The following is a 21,262-nucleotide window of genomic DNA, read 5'->3' on the forward strand; positions in this document are numbered from 1 at the left end:
TACCCAGAAATTAAAGAAGGACAACCCAACAATAAAAATAAAAATGAGAAAACACTTAAGCAAGACACAAAAACAAATATCCAGTTCACCAATAGCAAATAGTAGGACAAATGAGGATGAAAAGTCTGATAGTGAACCAACAGGACTCCCTGGACCCATAGCACAGGAGGTAACAAAATTGATCAATCAGGCTCTAGAAAAATTCAAATCAGAAATAATTTCCCAGCTAGCCAGAGAGATGATGAGCAAAATAGAAGTCATGATTCGAGACTCTAGAGCAGAAACTGAGAAAAAAATAGATGAGCTCAAGACTGTGATAGAAGCCATGAAGACTCAGCATAAGAAAGACATGGAAACAATGAATGCCCAACAGAGGAAAGAAATGGAATCCATAAAACAGATTCAAACAGATATCCAGGAGATTAAAAACTCTATTGAAAGTGTACGAAACAGAATAAAAGATTGCGAAGATAGAATTTCAGATATAGAAGATAGGATAGCAGTCAGTGACCGTGAAAAAAGAGGTCTATTAAAAACAGTAAGGGATCATGAGAAATCAATCCAACAACTCCTAGACGATACAAAGAAAAATAACATAAGACTGATAGGAATTCATGAAAAAACAGGAGAAAACACAAATGATATAAAAAAGCTCTTCACAGAATTAATGACAGAAAACTTCCCAAACAGAAGGGAAGAATTAGACATACAGATAAGTGAGGCATATAGAACCCCAACTAGCCACGATCAAAAAAAATCTACACCTAGACATATAATAATCAAGATTCCAGAAATCCAACAGAAAAACAAAATACTACAAGCAGTAAGAGAAAAGAAACAAATCACATGCAAAGGGAAGCCCATTAGAATCACAGCAGACTTTTCAACACAAACCCTTAGGTCAAGGAGAGCCTGGAGTGAGGTATTCCAAGTCCTAAAAGAAAAGAATCTCCAACCTAGACTTTTGTATCCTGCAAAACTCTCTTTCAAAATAGATGGGGAAATAAAATACTTCCACGACAAAGAGCACCTGAGAAATTTCATGAACACCAAACCAGCACTGCAAGGAATTCTAAACAATATCCTAGAAAAGGACAACGAAATTCACAATAACATGAGGCCCAACAGACCAAATCAAATAGGCAAGGCAAGAAACTAAAAGGAGATGGGAGAAAAAGTAAAAAGAGTCAACAAATGGACAAAAACATGACAAGAATAAGTCAAAATATATCAGTTGTAACCATCAATGTTAATGGCCTCAATTCACCAATCAAGAGAAACAGATTGGCAGAATGGATTAAGAAGCAAAATCCAACAATATGTTGTATACAAGAAACACACCTAGTGCAAAAGGAAGTCCATAGACTGAAAGTGAAAGGATGGAAAACAATTCTCCATGCGTCAGGAGTCCAGAAAAAAGCAGGGGTAGCAATCTTATTCTCAGATAAAGTAAATTTCAAACCAAAACTCATTAAGAGAGACAAAGAAGGACACTACATCCTTGTAAAGGGAACAATTCAAGAGGAAGAGCTGACAATCATAAACATATATGCACCAAATATAAATGCCCCCAACTATATAAAACAAATATTAAGTAACATGAAAAACCAAATAAGCACTAATACAATTGTAGTGGGGGATTTAAATACCCCACTATCACAAATTGACAGATCTACTAGGCAGAAAATCAACAATGAAATAATAGAACTGAACCAAGCTTTGGAACACATGGACTTAATAGATGTTTATAGAGTATTCCACCCCCAAAAACCAGAATATACATTCTTTTCGGCTGCACATGGATCATTCTCCAAAATAGACCACATACTGGCTCACAAAACAGGTCTAAATAAATGCAAAAAAATTGAAGTCATCCCCTGTTTATTATCAGATCATAGTGCAATCAAACTAGACATCAATAGCACAAGAAACTATAGAAACTTCACAAGCACATGGAAACTGAACAACACTCTCCTAAACAATCAATGGATTACAGAGGAAATTAAAGAAGAAATTAGACAGTTTTTACAAATAAATGAGAATGCCAATACAACATACAGGAATCTTTGGGACACAATGAAAGCAGTTCTACGTGGAAAATTCATAACATTGAATGCCCACACTAGGAAAACAGAGCGGGCTCAAATAAACAACTTAACGATGAAACTTAGACTCCTAGAAAAACAAGAGCAAGAAAAACCCAAAGCTCGAACAAGAGAGGAAATTATAAAGATCCGAGCAGAAATCAATGCAATTGAAATTAAGAAAACGATACAAAAAATAAATGAAACAAAGAGCTGGTTTTTTGAAAGAATAAATAAAATTGACAAACCCTTAGCTAATCTTATCAAAAAAAGGAAAGAAAAGGCTCAGATCCATGCAATTAGGAATGAAAAAGGCGAAGTCACAACAGATCCGAAAGAAATCCAGAGGATCATGAACACCTACTTTGAGAACCTGTACTCTAATAAAATGGAAAACACAGAAGAAATGGACAGATTTCTAGATACTTATGAATTACCAAAGTTGAACGAAGAAGATAAAAACATTTTAAACACCCCAATCACAATCAGTGAAATTGAAAATGTAATTAAAAACTTACCAACAAAGAAAAGCCCAGGCCCTGATGGATTCACTGCTGAATTTTACAAGACATTTAGAGAAGAACTACTACCATTACTCTTCAAACTTTTCAATGAAATTGAAAGAGAAGCTATACTTCCAAATTCATTCCTGGAAGCAAGTATCACTCTGATTCCCAAACCAGAGAAAGATACAACCAAAAAGGAGAACTACAGACCAATCTCCTTAATGAATATAGATGCAAAAATCCTTAATAAGATACTAGCAAACAGAATACAGAGGATTATTAAGAAGATCATCCATCATGACCAAGTCGGATTTATTCCAGAGATGCAAGGGTGGTTCAACATACGAAAGTCAGTGAATGTAATACATTATATTAACAAAGTCAAGGACAAAAACCATATGATCCTCTCAATAGATGCAGAAAAAGCATTTGATAAAATTCAACACCCATTCATGATAAAAACCCTGCAAAAAATTGGAATAGATGGTCTATACCTCAATTTAATAAAGGCTATTTATGAAAAACCATCAGCCAACATCATATTGAATGGCCAAAAACTGAAAACCTTCATGTTAAAATCAGGAACAAGACAAGGATGCCCACTATCGCCACTTCTCTTCAATATAGTTCTGGAAACATTAGCCACAGCAATTAGACAAGAGAAAGAAATTAAAGCAATAAAGATAGGAAAGGAAGAAGTTAAACTATCATTATTTGCTGATGATATGATACTCTACATTGAAGATCCAAAAAACTCCACCAAAAAACTTCTAGACTTAATTGACAGATTCAGTAAAGTATCTGGATACAAGGTGAATACCCAAAAATCAATAGCCTTTCTATACACAAATAACAGACAGACAGAAAGAGAAATAAGGGAAAAAATTCCTTTTACAATAGCATCCAAAAAAATGAAGTATCTAGGAATCAATCTAACAAAAGAAACAAAAGATCTCTACACTGAAAACTACAGCACTCTGAAAAAAGAAATCGAAGAGGATATAAAAAAATGGAAAGATATCCCCTGCTCCTGGGTAGGAAGAATCAACATAGTGAAAATGGCCATACTACCGAAACTGCTATATACATTCAATGCAATGCCAATTGAAATTCCAACACTATATTTCACAGAACTAGAAAAAAGAATCCAAAAATTCATTTGGAACCACAAGAGACCTAGAATAGCAAAAGCCATTATAGGCAACAGTCACATGGCACCAGGTGTAACAATTCCCAATTTGAAACTATACTACAAAGCCACTGTGATAAAATCAGCATGGTACTGGCAAAGAAATAGGCCTGAGGATCAATGGAACAGACTGGAAGACACAAAAACAAATGCAGATGTACTCAGCTACCTCATCTTCGACAAAGGAGCTCACCATCCTCAGTGGAGGAAAGATAGCCTCTTTAATAAATGGTGTTGGAAAAACTGGATATCAACCTGTCACAGATTAAAATTAGACCCTTATCTTTCGCCATGCACTAAATTAAAATCCAAATGGATTAAAGATCTAAATATTAAAACAGAAACATTAAACTTGCTGGAAAGTAAGTTAGGCAGAACTCTGGAAGACATTGGTATAGGAAAAGACTTTATGAACAAATCCTCAGTAGCACGGGAACTAGCAGAAAGAATCAACAACTGGGATCTCATCTTACTAAAAAGCTTCTGTACTTCAAAAGAAACCATTAGCAGAACTAAGAGACAATCTACAATGTGGGAAAAAATTTTTACCAGCTGTACCTCAGACAAAGGACTATTATCAAGGATATATAAAGAACTCAAAACAATCAGTCCCCCCAAATATAAAGACCCGATCCAAAAATGGGCATCCGAAATGAACAGACATTTCTCATACAAAGAAGTGAAAGCAGCAAGAAAATATATGAAAAAATGTTCCACATCACTGGTCATTCGAGAGATGCAGATGAAAACAACACTGAGATTCCACCTCACCCCACAAAGAATGGCTGCTATCAAGAAATCACACAATAACAAATGTTGGCGGGGTTGTGGGGAGAAAGGAACCCTCCTCCATTGTTGGTGGGAGTGCAGACTAGTGCAACCACTATGGAAATCAATATGGAGATACCTCAAAGAGCTTGGACTGGAGGTTCCATTTGACCCAGCCATCCCTCTGTTGGGTATCTTTCCAAGAGAACTAAAAGAATCATATCACAGAGAAGTATGTGCACCCATGTTTATAGCGGCACAGTTTGTAATAGCTAAATCTTGGAAACAACCTATTTGCCCATCCGTTGGAAACTGGATAAAGAAGTTGTGGTTTTTCTATAAAATGGAATATTACTCAGCCATAAAGAGCGAGAGAATAGATTCATTCATAGGAAAATGGATACATATTGAAGATATACTCCTAAGTGAAATAAATAAGTCCCACATGTGTAAATACCAAATAGTTTCCCTGGTGTGAATATTCTGCAACAATGCATAAGATTCTAATAAGATTACTGACATTTAGAAATGGGAGGAAAGGAGCTAAAGGTGTAGGGAAGGTGTGATACGTAGGGGAAGAACAAAAAGGGAAAAGAAAAAAATGTGAGAGAATGAAAAGATGAAAATAAAGTGTTTGTAGATGGGGAGGGGAGGAGGGGGTGAAGGGAGGGCAGAGGTAAGGGGAAAAAAATGAGAATCAAGACTTGCCATGTAAAGGTACATGATCCCAACAATGAATGTAACTGTACTGTATCCCTAAGTGTACCAATAAACTCAATTAAAAAAATAAATAAATAAATCTACTCGAGTCACTAACCATGTCCTTTGTGCTATGTCTGTAGTTATCTGAGAAATTACTTCTGATTTGATTTTTTTTGAGCCTCATTCATGTGCTTTGTTTCTCCTTGTCCTTCTTTTCTTCTTCTTCTTCTTCTTCGTCTTCTTTGTCTTCTGCTTCTGCTTCCACTTCCACTTTCTCCTCTTCTTTTTTGAGACCGGGTCTCACTATGTAGTTGAGACTGACCTGGAACTCACTATGCAGCCCAGGCTGGTCTTGAACTCACAGCCATCCTCCTGCCTCAGCCTCCCGAGTGCAGGGATTACAGATGTGTGCCACCATGCCCAGCTCTTTTACTTCTTTTTTTTTTTTGGTGCATTTTAGGTGTACAATATAATGACATTCATCATTGGAGAATTTTTTTTTTAGAGGAACTGTTTCTTTATTTCAAAAAGACATTTGGCAATAATATTCAGTATCAAAACAGTTGCATTACTGGCCCCAAAGAGAGATCAAAACAAAGGAGCATACATTTTAAGCCAATAAGCTGCAGGATGTACACACAACAGACCACACAGAAACGTCACCTTAAAGTGGGGACTGGGTTGGAAAAAACTTCAAAAGATCAGCACACTGACAGCCCACAGACTCTAGTGAGCTCTCACAGATGGATGGAATGGCTGTGCACTCCTACCCTAAAGAAGCAAAATTTCAAAATAATATTAAATTTTAAGTTTTGTATATAATCTATTCAAGATTTCTCTAGCACTGACTGATACAAAGCACAATGAGATGGCACTTTCAGAGGCAGCAGCTTCAGACCCAGCAAAGGGTGAGATGAATGTCATATGGCTAATTAAGTGGTAAAAACATCATTTTTATTTTCTTTTAAGGAGGCAGGAAAGCAATTAGTCAACTCAACATTGAGGGAGGGACTCATGATCCATTTAGTGAACAGCTGGGAAGGGGGTAGAATTGGGACAAAAATCTGGTCTCACAATCGGGATGGGCTCAGTGGAAGAGTTCTTGCCTAACGAGCATGATGCCCTCCCTGGGTTCAATCTCCAGCATCACAAAAGGAAAAAAACAAAAAACAAAAAACAAAAAAACAAAAACAACAAAAAAACAGTCTCAGAGGTCTCACAATCTTAATTTGCTCACTTCTGATGAAAAAGTAACAGATAAAAATAAAGTTGTTGAAAGATACCTTAAAGCTCAAAACCTGAGCAGCAAGGATTTTGTTTTTGGCTAACTCCTCCTGGGATCATCTTCCTGGTTTGGCTCGTGCTTCGTGCAGAGCAGTGAGGTTTCCTACAGTTGAGTCTTTCCCTGGGCTCTGTTTGGCTCCTGGTGAGGCAGATGCCCATACTTCTTTTCCTGCTCTGTGGTGAAGGTACTATGCATTCAGCTGAACAGTTAGTTACCTTCCAGAATGAGAAAGGAATTAGATTGCTGCTGTGGAGCTGTGGAATTATTTGGAATGTTTCACAATTGGTTGCTAAAACAAAAATGCTATTACAAATGTGTACATGACAAATGCTTTTAAGGACACTTTGCACTGTGCTCACATTTCCTTAAATGTTGTTCCCAAAGGTGCTCGGCCTCTAGCTCAGCCAGAATCTCTGAGAAGAGGCAGAGACAGTTTGATGAAAAAGACAAGTGGCTCGGGGTAAGGTAGGGTGGGGAGAGAGGATGTAGAAAGGAGAAAGCAGCCTTCCAGTTAAAGATCAGCCTTCAGTTTCAAGGTCAGCCTCAGCCAGGTGGGCCTGGGGCAGTGTTGGGGTCAGAGGGAAGAGGAGCAGCAGGGCAGGACTGGGAAGCGCTTCCTCTCATTCAGGTCCTGCAGAGTTTACTCCAGCATTGTTTGTGTATAGAGATGCTCCTCTATGGTGCATTTCAGTTTATCTTCCAAGTCATCCATTGTCTTTTCTGGTTTGGCTACCGGTCTCTCAGTAACCTCAGCATGTGTCTCCGCCTCCTTGAGTTTATCAGTAAGAATCGTTATCTTTTCCTCACATTTGTCTTCTTTTTGGGAGTTCTTTTCTTCGGCAGCACCTAGACACTTCAGGTTCTGGTCCTTCAGTCTGATCTGCTCTTCCATCTCCCAGCAACAGGACTCTGCTAACTCAGCTCGTTCCTCTGTGCTGTGGGAGCCTGGCTGAAGCAGAGCGACTCCATCTTGACCAGCGAATGACCTAGAGACTGTCGCTCCCCCGCTCCCTTATAGGATAACTAATGATTAATTGTGAATTGTTAGGTGGCTGTTTTGAAGTAGCTAGGAAACTAGGTGGAAATTGTAGTGAACACAGAGACCCAACACAGGTCACGCCACTCCTTGCATGCCTGTAGTCTGAATGTTCTAAACTTTATGATAATCTAGGTTATAAATGGAACAATGTGTTCATTCTGCTGATCATTAGTATGTGACGACCACTAACTCAGATCAACTGACTCTTTGCCTTTGTCCTCTTCCTGTAAGTTTTAAGTGTAAACCCCCCTTTCAGCCCTATATAAAATAGCCTCTGTTTCTGAGCTGGCCGCCTCTCTAAGCTACTTGGCTTGGGGAGTGCCGTCTGGCCAGACTAATAAAGGTCTATTTGCCAACTTGCCTGGTGTGTTCCTTCCTGGGTGACTCTCGCTGTGACAAGCTCCTGGAGCCTCACTGAGCTTCTGAGCCCAGCATCGTGGAAGCCTCTTGGCTGTTCACGCTCCAGGAGTAAAAGTGAGACTTAAGTCTTACAGTGCGTTCCAACTCTCCTTCAATAATCCTCAACTGGAGCCACCTCTTCATACTTCCTGTCTGCCTCTTCTGCGATATGTTTTGCTTCTTTGAGTTGGATTCCTGGAGTTCCATCTTTTCTTCATCTTTTAGGGCCTGGTTTTCAATAAACTTCATACCCCTCTTGCTCTCATTGGCAGCTTTCTCAGCTTCCTTTTGCAGGGCACTGGCCAGGCGCTCCTGTGCATGGTCCAGCTCCTCTTCAAACAGCTGGGTCCTGTGGTTCATGGAGGCCAGCTCTGCCTCAGCCTGTTCCCGAGCCTGCCTCTCTCCCTCCACCTCTTGCTGCAGGCATTTGGCTCTCTCCTCTGCATCATTGGCTTGCTGCTGAAGAGCTGGATCCTGGCCTTAGTGCTGGTGGCCCTTGCTGCCTCAGTCTGGTGCTGCAGCCACTTCTCACCCCTGCTTCCACCTGCTCTGCCCTGAAGTGCACATAATCTATCTTGATTCTTATTTTTTCCCCATTCCACTGCCCTCTCTTCAACCCTTCTACCCCTCCCTATTTACAAAGACTCTGTTTCCACTTTTTAATTTTCTCATATTAATTCCATTACTTCTACTGTTACTTCAGAGAGTTCTGGTGGGTGGCTTTCAAATTTTCCACCACTGTGCCTGTGATTGCCTTTGTTGAGTTTTAAGTCTCGAGTTTCATCTTCCACGTCTTCTCATTTTTAGTTTTTAGTTTAATACCTGAATTGATGCTTGTAAATTGCTTATGGCAGGTAGCTTTATGGGTTCCTAAGATCCCTTAGGAAATAAATCCTTCTCAGAGATGTCTTCTAGGTGTACCTGGCTTTTGGGTTTTGAGTCTGTTGCTTGCAAGATGTTATCTCTTAATTTATTGGGAATGAGAAGTTGCTGCCTAATTGTCCTAGACTCTGGTGCTTTGGCACTGACCTATAGTATTATTTATGACCCTCAGGTAAGTTCAGTCTTGACATACCAGAAAGAACTGATTAGAACAATTATGTCTAATTGGCTAATGTAGTACAATCAGTAATAACAATAGCATCCAGCACAGCCTAGAAAATGATGAACTGTGGTGACTATTAATTTTCCACCTTTATATTTGTGAACTGTACTTACGGTTATATAAGAAAATCTAAAGCAAACCAGAAATTTATATACAGTAAATATGCCCTCAATATATTGATTTTACCCTTAAGGGAAAAAATTTTAAAAGGGCTGGGGGGAATAAAGAAATATAAGAAGAGAGAGACTAGAAACAATTGTGGAAGACAAAGCAAGATTGCTCAGACTGTGGGAAACTAGTGAAGAAGACAGAAGAGAAAGAGAAAAGGAAGAAATAAAAACAAGAACAGAACAGAACAAAACAACAACAAAAATTGGAAAGAATATTCACACTTTTATAGAAATAACAATTAAGAAAAACAAAAATACAAAAACAACAACAAAACAAATAAAAAAAAGAAAAATTGTTCATTTCCGGGCATATATCTGCTGTCACTAGTAGACAGCATGGGGAGACAGAGCCCAGAACCATGTTGATTAATCCCAGCAATCCAGATGTAGATTTGTGATGGGGTTTATGGATAATGCCAGAAAAACTGCACCTTCCATTCCAGTGAAGTTCAGGCTGGGTTTTGGGTGTGAGGCTGGAGCCCAATATGTTTAGCCTGCAACACTCTGTGTGTCTCCTGCTGGTTTGAACTAGGCTGCCTACTGGCTTGAATTTGGCTCCTTGACTTCCCAACTGACTTGAACTCAGTTCTGCCTCACCTTGACACTGGGAGCTGCTATAGAGCCAACTAGCAGCTGCTATGAGTTCTGAGCTCAGTTGGATTTTCTGCAAGATGACAACTGGGCAATTGTCCTCTCCTCAGAGATGTCTGAACCTGAATAACCTACTAGCCACTGTAGTCTACTGTGTCCAATGCTCTGTTCCACTGGTGTATTTCTCAGTGGTGGCCTCTGGAGTCACCAGTAGTCACCATGTGTGTGTAAGTTTGATCTGCCCTTCCTATGCACTGAGTCAGAGCTCAGGGAGAAAGCCCCACTTGCCACCTCATTCTGCATTTCTTTGCTCTCCCCATGGGCTTCAGTTCTCACTTCAGATCCTTTCTGGGTCCTGGGGACCCACTTCTCTCCTTTGCCCATTCCTTATGTTGCTACATTCCAGAATCTGGACACCAAATTTTGGAGAGGTTGTCTGTTGTTCGTCACTGCACCATCTTCCTGGAAGTCTCACTGTATTATGTGTGCTATTTATTGTCTGATCTTGCAGGTTAACATATATGGGGTAAACTATCAAATTTTATCAATTTTGTAACATAATTTGCTATATCTATCATTGGCTACTTGTCTGTGATAGTTTTTTTTAAATAACAGTGTTACAGCAGGTATTTACATATTAAGCATTTTATTATAATATCCTTTTAATTTTTCTCTATGCTTTGAATGTCATCATATACTTAATCTGTCATATACTTGTAGATATACTACTACCAAACACAACCAAGAAGCAAAAATCCCAACGAACAACCAGGCATGGTGGTGCATGTCTGTAATCCCAGCACTCAGGAGGCGGAAGCAGGAGGATCACTGTGAGTTTGAGACCAGCCTGGGCTACATAGTGAGTTCCAGGTCAGTCTCAACTACATAGTGAGACCCTGTCTAAAAAAAGAAAAAAAATCCAAACTGTCTTTAGCCTAGTGGTTCTACACTGTGTGTTGTTTCCTCTGCCTGAATCTTTCTTTCCATATTTTATTCTATCTCCAATAAATGCTGTGGCACTTGCCGACTTCCAAAGTTATGGTACCATAGTATTTGCTCTACTATAGAGAAACAAGGGCAAAGGGTAGGAGCCAGGTTAGAAGACATTTTTTTCTGACAACTTGAGACTCCACTAAGGAAATACTTGAGGAATCAGAGAATAAGAAGATTAGGACATTAAGAGAAGTCTTTTGGCAGTTGGAAGGACATTCTAAGTATTGCTAACAACTGAGATGATTGGGCAGGCACTTAAATACAATGCCTACTTCTCCATAGGCATTATAAGAGCTCATACGACTAGCTTCAATTCCAGGTTTAATTTCAAAGAACGTGATGCTCATTGGTAAATGTTTAGATTGATCTTTTCATAATTTGTGATTTTAAAATATGTTATTAGTGTCTATTAATTTTACAACATACTGAGTTTCAACATGGCATTTTCATACAGTATAAAACTCTCCCCATTTTTCTCATTACATCTACTCTCTCTACTCTTATTGCCTTCCTTTTGTTTAGCAGTCTCCTTTTTTCTTTAACTCCACATATTGGGAAAAGTATGAGAGACTTATATCCAATACTTGTCTGAGTCTGGCTTATTCCGCTTAACTTGGATTTCATCCATTTTCCTGCAAATGACAGAATTTTGTTCTTCTTTATAAATGAACACACACCTACACGACACATTACATTTTCATTACTCATTTTTCCATCAGTGGGCACCTAGGTTGGTTCCATATCTTGGCTATTATAAATTGTTTCAGCAAAACACATGTGTATATAATATGCTGATCTGACTTTTTTTTTTGGCTGTATGAATGGTATAGCTGGGTCATATGGCAATTCTATTTGTAGTTTTCTTTAAAAATCTGCATACTCATTTCCATAGTGTTTGTACTAATTTCCCATGAGCAGTGTGTAACCCCTGACAGCACATCTTCACCAGCGTTCATTTCTGTATTCTTGATAATAACCATTCTAACTGGAGTGAGATGGAATTCAGTGTAGTTTTGATTTGCACTTCCCTAATATACATATTGACCATTTGTACTTCTTCTTTTGAGAAGTGTCAGTTTAGTCATTTGCCCATTCACAGGCTATTTAATTTTCTTGGTGTTAAATTTTTGAATTCTTTATATATTCTAAACATTAATCCTCTATTGGGGGAGTAGGTGGCAAAGGTTTTTCCCATTTTATAGGCTCTGTCTTCACTCATTTCCTTTGCTGTGCAGAAACTTTTTAATTTTTAAATTTTTTATTTTTTCTCATTGAGTTTATTGATATATTTTAGGTATACAGTACAGTTACATTCATCATTGGGATCTTGTACCTTTACATGACAGGTCTTGGTTCTCATTTTTTCCCCTTGTCCCTGCCCTCCCTTTACCCCCTCCTGACCTCCCCCTTTACAAACACTTCATTTCCATTTCTTCATTTTCTCATATTTTTTTCTTTTCCCTTATTAGCTTTCCCCTACCCTTCCCACTTTCCCTACACCTTTAGCCCCTTTCCTTCCTATTTCACATTGTCCATTATATCATTAGGATCTTATGGACTATTATAGTTTATTCACACCAGAGAAACTATTTGGTATTTACACTTGTGACTTATTTGTTTCACTTAGGAGTATATCCTCAATATGTATCCATTTTCCTATGAATGAATCTAATTTCTCATTCTTTATGGCTGAGTAGTATTCCATTTTATAGAAAAACGACATCTTCTTTATCCAGTTTCCAACTGATGGGCAAATGGGCTGTTTCCAAGTTTTAGCTCTTACAAACTGTGCTGCTATAAACAGGTGTGCATATATCTCTGTGATATGATTCTTTTAATTCTTTTGGAAAGATACCCAGCAGAGGGATGGCTGGGTCAAATGGAACCTCTAGTCCCAGCTCTTTGATATATCTCCATATTTATTTCCATAGTGGTTGCACCAGTCTGCACTCCCACCAACAGTGGAGAAGGGTTCCTTTCTCCCTACAACCCTGCCAACATTTGTTATTGTTTGATTTCTTAATAGCAGCCATTCTTTGTGGGTTGAGGTGGAATCTCAGTGTTGTTTTCATCTGCATCTCTCGAATGACCAGTGATGTGGAACATTTTTTCATATATTTACTTGCTGTTTTTACTTCTTTGTCTGAGAATGTCTGTTCATTTCAGCAGGTCTTTATATTTGGGGGGAGGGCTGATTGTTTTGAGTTCTTTATATATTCTAGATAATAGTCCTTTGTCTGAGGAGCAGCTGGTAAATTTTTTTCCCGCATTGTAGGTTGTCTCTTAGTTCTGTTGATGGTTTCCTTTGCAGTGCAGAAGCTTTTTAATAAGATGAGATCCCAGTTGTTAATTCTTTCCTGTGCAGGAACTTTTTAATTCATGTATTTTTTTTGTTGATTCTTGCTATTATTTCCTGTGCTATTGGAATTTTATTAAAGAAGTCTGCTTTACCTAGACTTCAACTGTTTGCTCTGTTTTCTTCTAGCAGTTTCAAAGTTTCAGATCTTATACCCCAGCCTTTGATCAATTTTGAATTGACTTTTGTATGGGTAACATAAGAATCTAGTTTCAATCTCTGACATATGGATATCCAGTTTTTCCATAACCATTTGTTAGAGAGACTGTCTATTCTCAATGTGTGTTTTTGGCTCCTTTGTCAATAATCAGGTGACTATAGTTGTATAGGTTTCTTGGTGTCTTCTATTGGTTTAATGTGTCTACCTTTAGGCAAGTACCAAGTTATCTTAGTAACAGTATCATACTAACAGTATGACTTTGTAGTATAGTTTGAGATTGCTGCCTCAATCCTAGCTCTTTTTGCTCAGGAGTGCTTTGATAATTCTGGCTCTTTTGCATTCCTATGTGAATTGTGGGATTTTCTAGTTCTGTGAAAGATGCCCTTGGAATTTTGATGGAGATTGTACTGGATATGTAGACTGCTTTTGGTAATAAAGCCATTTAAACAATATTAATTCTGCCAATCTATGAACATGAGAAGTCTTTCCATCTTCTAGTGACTTCTTCAATTTATTTCTTTAGTGCTTTGTACTTTTTATTGTAGAGGTCTTTCACTCTCTGGGTTAGGTTGCTTCTTAGATATTTTTCTTTCTTGAAGCTATTTTGAATGGAAATGTTTTCCTGATTTTTTTTTTCTCAACTAGTTCATTATTGGTATATAGGAAAGCTATTGGTTTAATGTTGATTTTGTATCTTGCTACTTTGCTAAATTTATTAGCTCTAAAAGTTTTTTGGTACAGTCCTTAGGGCCATCTAAGTCTGGATCATAACATTTGTAACAAGGATAATTTAACTTCTTTTTCTATTTTTTCCCATTTTTTTCTTTCCTAATTATTCTAACTAAAACTTTACATGTTATATTGAATAGGAATGGTGGCAGGGGACACCTTTGCCATCTTCCTAACTTTAGAGAAAATGCTTTCAGTTTTTCCCCATTCAGTATTATGTCCCATTAATTTTAATGTGTTTTTCAGTTAATGTTTTTTAAAAATAATCACACAATTGCAACACGATGATTTTTTTTTTTTTTTGTCTTTTTGGTTTTTTGAGACAGGGTCTGTGTAGTGAGACTGACCTGGAACTCACTATGTAGCCCAGGCTGGTCTCAAACTCACAGCGATCCTCATGCCTCAGCTTCCTGAGTGCTGGGATTACAGGCGTGCCCCACCACGCCCGGCTCATGATGATATTTTTTAATGCTTTTTTCTATTACCTTTATCTTTTAATTTTCTCTTTCAAGTGTTAAGGCTAGTTCTTCTCAAACCATGCCTTTTTCATGATTGAGTGGGATCGCTTAAAGAATATCAGAGCTATCTAAAAGAAAGAATCAAGTTCTTTCAAAACCTGAAAAGTTAAAACCAGAATAACATCAACTTAACATGACAAATAGGGATGACCCAGAAATTCAAGCATTTGGCAACACTAGACAAATTATTAAAATAATCTAATGTACTAGGTTGAAGAAAAACATATAGTATAACTTTGGTATTACAACTTTGGGAAGCTGTTTGCCATTCTTTCTTAAATTTAAGCATATATATCATAAAACCTAGAATTTTAACTACTGGCCATAAAACCAGCAAAAATGTATGCATTTTGTGTACATTTTTATGCTAGTTTTATTCATTATTAACTCAAGTTGAAAATGTCTATGAATGAATAATAACATAGGTAGATTAATTGTGGTATATGGATACTTATCTACCTTAAAAAAAGATGCAATATATTTTTCTTCGACCTACTATGTTGGGTTATTTTAATAATTTATCTAGTGTTGCCAAGTGCTTGAATTTCTGGGTCAGCCTTATTTGTCATGGTAAACTGGTGTTTCAACTTTTCAGGTTCTGAAAGAATTTGGTTTTTCCTTTTGGATAGCTCTGATACTCTATTTTTTTTTTAAAATGGGGATCAAACTGGGGACCTTGCACTTGTGAGGCAGGCAGTGGCACCACTGAGCTAAATCCCTGGCCCTAGTTCTGATATTCTTAAAGTGTTTATTTCTTATATATCTTTTATAACAGCAACATGGCCCTTTCTTTGACTACAAACTTGGGGATTTTAGCTTATCAGGACCTCACCATTCTAGAATTCTCTTTTCAGATGTGGAAACATTGAGATCCTATCTTATTTCTCTCTTTAATAGTCATATATTAAAGAAACATTTATCTTTCATGGTCATTTTGACTTTGGGAAAGAGTCAGAAGTTGCATGATACCAGATCTGGTAAATAAGGTGGATGAGGACACACTGTAATTTTATTTGACAGAAATTGCCATAAATATTTTGAATTGATTCAGGACATCAAGGTATCCACAACAGTGTAACTGAAGATGCTTATGAAAAACGATTTCCAGAGCTGCTTCATTAAGAGTTTGAAGTGTGGACAGGGATTTGGCTCAGTGGTTCGCTGCCTGCCTCACAGGCTCAAGGGTCAGAATTTGATCCCAAGTACCAAAAGAAAAGGTTAAAAAAAAAGTCTGAAGTGAAAGGGAGTATTTTGAGAGGGATTAATGGCAGTGCATCTCTTACTGAAATAAATTTTTAGAAATTTAAGTGTTCAATGTTTATTATATCTTACATATTATTTTTTCCTATTATATTTCTTGGATTGTTTTTGTCAAATTCAGCTATAAAATTCTTGGCATGACAGAAGAACATGTTTATAATATATTACCTTTCACTTGTAGATCTTATCTTTTACTTTTATGAAGATGCCTATGGTTCAATGAAGATAGCTCTTGCGATAATAATCTTGGGTGAAGTAAGGTGAACCAAACTTATACTTTGTTACATTAAATTCAAAGGAATATACACAATTTCATAAGAGGCTGAGTGTATTAAGTCACTCGTTCAATTATTATTCATTTCCTCATTTTTGTACTAGCTTCTGAGATACAACTGCCTATCACCAAATTTGTGTTCAGAAAATGACTTTTTGAAAAAGTGATGTGCCTGGGCTGGGGATTTAGCTCAGTGGGGCCACACTGACCTTGAAAGTGCAAGGTCCTGAGCTTGATCCCTGGTACCAGAAAAAAAAAAAAAGTGACTGACACAAGGCTATCTCTTTAGTTTCATTGTTATGGCTGCCTTGATGTCCTGAATCAATTCAAAACATTCATGGCAATTTCCATCAAATAACAGTGTGTCCTCATCCACCATATTTACCAGATTCTTTTTAAATATGAAAAGAAATAAGACTTTAAAAAAATTTTTAACAAGGTTTTCTATATCAATAAAAAATGTACCTGTCAAAGATACCCAGAACCAATAATGTTTCGAATTCAAGGCAGCTCTAGCAATAATTTTGTCTGTTCAACAGCTCCATTTATCAACTTTCTTTCTAGGGTTGAGTTGTTAGAGCTCAACACCTGAGGTGCCCTGTGCCTATGGGTTTCCTCCATGCCAGGATTTGGACCTCCCTCCACCTTCAGGGTGGGGAGCTGCCTTTAATTTGTAGGTGCTTTCCATTGTCCCTTTTCCACAGTAGGTACTGAGCATTGCTCTCTACATGACTTGGCCATTCTTTCAATCTTCTTTTTTTTCTTTGCAGTGGTTGAGGTTGAACCTATGGCCTCCTGCATGTGAGGCAAGTGCCGTACCATGGAGCAACATCCCCAGAACTTTTAATTTTGAGATAGGGTCTCACTGAGTTGCCAGATTGGACTTGAACTTGTGAGCCTCCTGGTTCAGTCTGTTGAGTAGCTGGGATTACATGCCTGGCTTCACCCTTCTCTCTGTGCCTTTCATGGTCTGTTCTTCCCTCCAACCTTAGTGGTTTAAATACATTCTCACTTCCATTGGGCAGGCTTCTTTTTCTAGTTCAGCCTAGAATTTGCTGGCCTTGAGTCAGTGGTTACTGTCTCATAGCTCAGATTTTCTTTAAGGCAAATCTAGTAATCTATTGAATAAGCCTAACATTAGGCTGAGAAAAAGTGGATAAAGCTAACCTGATCTACTGATTTTCTCATTTTGACTTATCAGATGATAAGGAGGCGACAGTGGGGATCTTAACTATCTACCCCTTCTTCCTGTCATGTACTATAGATGCCCAAGACTGAGTTTGTAAAGAAAGCCTGAAAGATGGATTTCATATATATTTCTAGAAAAAGGAAAAGACAATATTAAATATAAACATTTATCCTGACAGGCAAAGTAACCTGTGTGAAGATGGAGTTGGTGTGTTTGGAGAAAGACACTGAATTAAGCAGATAACATCTTGGCTTTGTTCCCAGCTCTGCTGCCTTATTGTTATGTGACCTCAGGTCAGGGGGATGGCAAGTTTGAGGCTAGCCTGAACAATTTAGTAAAGCTTACTGTCAAAATAAAAAATATGAAGCACTGGGGAATGTAGCTTGGCGGTACAGCGCCCCCTAGGTTGGATCCGCAGTGCGGGGGAGGGGGTGTGCGTTAAGGCACTGAGATTAGTATGAAATTTGGTGATATTCTTTACAAATTTTAACAATAACAGTATTATCTTAAAGTTCTGTGATATTTCAGTTACTACATAGGAGTATTTAATTCTGGTTTTAAAGTGACAATGGCTACTAAAATATGAGCTTTATTTTAAAATTTCTTTCATATAATTTAAATATTAAAGGGAAATTTTTTTTCTCAGCAGAATTCTAACCATATTTATAATGTACATTTTTATTTAAGAGAGTGCCACAGAATTTTGGAGTATATAAAAATTCAGTTGTCTAAGCAAAATTCACCAACCTAATACTTTTCTTTAGCTGAATCTCAGATGCTAAGACTACGTATTGAAGTAATTGCTATATTTAATCAGCGATTTTAATATGGAGGTTTGAAACTTTAACAACCATATTGGTGATATTAAGTATGCTATTTTCTTTCACTCCTATTCCTTTCCATTTGCATATTTATTTTTTTCACAACATCAAGAAAATCTAAAACGCTTTGTGGATATTTCTCATCCTTAAACAGCATAAACCAAGTATGATGTCACCTATTTCATTTAAAAATATTTTTCTCTTTAGTTTTAACTGCAATCTCTGTAATGTACTTTTTAATACAAATAGAAAATCATTAATTATGATTCAGTTTATTCATTTGGACATTCAAATAACTAAGTGAGAGGTCTCTAGTGCACAGAAAATAATAAAAGAAGTGCATGGTAGTAATAAATTTAAAATAAAGCCATTAAATAAAATTTTCTTCCAGTAACCATAACATGATTACTTCTTATTATTGTAATTATCTTTCTGTCTCAGCTTTAAGGTCTTTCAAGGTCATAAAAATAATCTAAATTCTCTTGTTTTCAGGTTTCCCTGGCTACAGGGAAGTATCCGTTGATAATGTTGACTCTGAAGGATTCATTTAGCATTTCCTGTTCTCTCAGTATTTCTTCCATCATTGTTTAAAACTGAACTGAGGACTAGGGGTAGAGCTCAGTTATACAGAACACTTGTTTAGCATGTGCAAAACTCTGGCTTCACTGTCCAGCCCCAGAAAAAAAATAAAATAAAATAAAGGAAGAGCTGAGATCCTGAGGTATCATTCAGACGATAGAGACAAAGCCTGACTGGGTGACTCTGGTGGAAACTTCCTGTTTAAACAGGAAGAAGTAAACATCCTTTGTCTTTCCTGGCAGAAAATGACCAAAATAAGAGATTTTAAAAAGTAAACTTAACAAATATTCCAATATTACTTACCACGGATCAGGGTCTTCCATATTCTTTAGAGGTCTTAACTCATTTAATTCTCACAATGATTGCACAGTCTGTACTTGTTTTCTGATACAATAGATGAAGTTCTGCTTTATTCCAGGGGAGAACTAATCAGTCATGTTACCTTGTAGTGGGTAGTTATACTCCAGGCTCTTTTGTACAATGATCAAAGAACTTCCAAGTATACGCCCAGTAGCAAAAGGCAAGCAGCTATATTTATTGAAGATCACAAGAAGTCGTGCTTAGAGTAAGTCTGTGCCAACAAAAGATATGGCAGAGACAGAAAAATGCTTCAGGAGTGACAGAAAAGCAAAAGTACCTCACACAGGTCATGGCACACAGAAGCCACCTGCCATAAATCAGGCTTTTGGAACTGAAAGGACACCTTTTGATTCCTCAGCCCAGGTGCTTCCCCTAAACCTCTAGGTGTGACAGGGAGCTGGGCTCTCTCAGGTGATCTCAACTCTGACTTTAATTACACATATGATACATAGCACATATTTATGAACCCTTAATGAGGCTTGAGCTGGGTGAAGGTGACTGAAAGTTGAGCTAGGAGATCCAACACATGTGCTGTCAACTGGAGCATCAGACATCTCCAGGGTTTTGGTTATTTTATTTTCTACCTCTCTTGGAACAATGGAAGGAAGAATGGCCAAAATGAGGAAAGGGGGTGACTTCCTCAGCTCTGTTGTTTCTCTCTGTATCAGAAACAAGCACTGTGTGCATTCCACCACTCCTTCCTCTTCCCTACTTCCTGGTCTCCACCACTTGACCACTGTATCTTCAGGGTTCCTGGCACCTTCATGAAGTTTAGGGCCTGGACAGCCGCTCCAACTACCAGTCTGGCCTAAGAGCAAAGCCAGGCTGTAGACTAACCAAAAGAGATGAGGTTAAAGTTAGGCGAAACACCAACAGTAGGCATCTACACAACCAGGCACAACTGACACAGATTCCAGATTTCTTAAAATAAGACTAGCCCTCATTTTTACGATGTTAATACTTCCCTGTTAGTTTTATAGTAAAGTTTCCTTTTAAAAAGAGCCAAGCCCGCCTGAGAAGAGTGGTCCATTGGCAGGCCAGCAAATGTATGGAGCTCATTCTAGATGAATGGCTGGATGGTAATAACTTTGTTAACTGTTGGCTGAACTGGTGAAAACAGAGATGAAAAGTCAAGGGGGTTGCAGAGGATACTACCACAATTTATGGTCTTTACCATGCATGGATTTCTTTTGCCTGCTTAACCTTTCCCTATGAGGTTTATTTAATATGCTGTTCCATTTTGTATTTCAAATTTCCCTTAATTAAGCTTCTAAAAATGTTACCAATGATGTCATTCATTACCTTTCACATTGAATATCAAATTAGCCAGAGAAGTTCATTAGCTTGAAAGTCTTCCGGGAAGCAGAGTGAACTTGAACTTGATTTCATAACGGGATGTAGGAGACCGGCTCACCTGCTAGACACTATGCTTGGCATCTTCCACAGTTATGCAGTTCAATCCACAGCTCTGCAAGCTGCATTTACATCTGTCATTTCAGGGCTGAGAAAAGAGAGCCTCACAGGGTAGTGGCTTGCCCTGAGTTTCACAGTAAACAAATAAAAGGCCTGGCTTTATAAGCTCAAATGCTTCAGGCTCTGCATTGCATAGCACTGTGTCAGAAATCATTTAAAGCGTGGATATCCTGCTAAGAAGGTAACAAATTCGCTGGTACAGTAGTTCAAGCTGGAAACTGAGCAAATAACGATAGTAGGGCATCTAGCCTCTTCCTGCAGGGTTAGTTGAAAATGGAAACACACGAACACACAGATCGGAAGAAGGTGATATGGCTAAGGACCCAGAGCAATGTAGCTAGCAGAGCTTTAACAAAGGGCATCCCTGGGCCTTGGTGGTGCACTACGCCACTGAAGGGCTAGCTAGTTGAAGCTGGTGGGCGGCAGTGCTCAAGGGCCTATTAGTGCACGGAGCTTCAGGCGGACCACGCAGTGTTCACCTTCAAAAGGGGAGGCAAGTCCTAGAGCAAGGGCTAAACACAGGCCCTTACCGCATCCTTGATGTGCGTTCTTATAGGAAGAGCAGGACCAGGGCTGTGTGTCATTAACCCAGGTGGGACGTACATCTCGTTTCCTAAGTATTTAGAGAGGAAATGACACCAACGAAGTCCCTCCTCGGGTCACCTTTTTTCCCCTCCAGGCGCAACATCCTTCATTACCGATCTGCGGGGCC

The 21,262-nt window shown here is 38.2% G+C and overlaps 1 pseudogene; it reads right to left on the reverse strand.

Moving 5' to 3' along the window:
• Positions 1-7,108: 7,108 nt before the first annotated feature.
• LOC104859200 lies at positions 7,109-8,584 on the reverse strand (annotated as a pseudogene).
• Positions 8,585-21,262: the final 12,678 nt, after the last annotated feature.

Source organism: Fukomys damarensis, unplaced genomic scaffold, assembly GCF_012274545.1.
Source record: "Fukomys damarensis isolate Sample0158 unplaced genomic scaffold, DMR_v1.0_HiC HiC_scaffold_30, whole genome shotgun sequence".
NCBI lineage: Eukaryota > Metazoa > Chordata > Mammalia > Rodentia > Bathyergidae > Fukomys > Fukomys damarensis.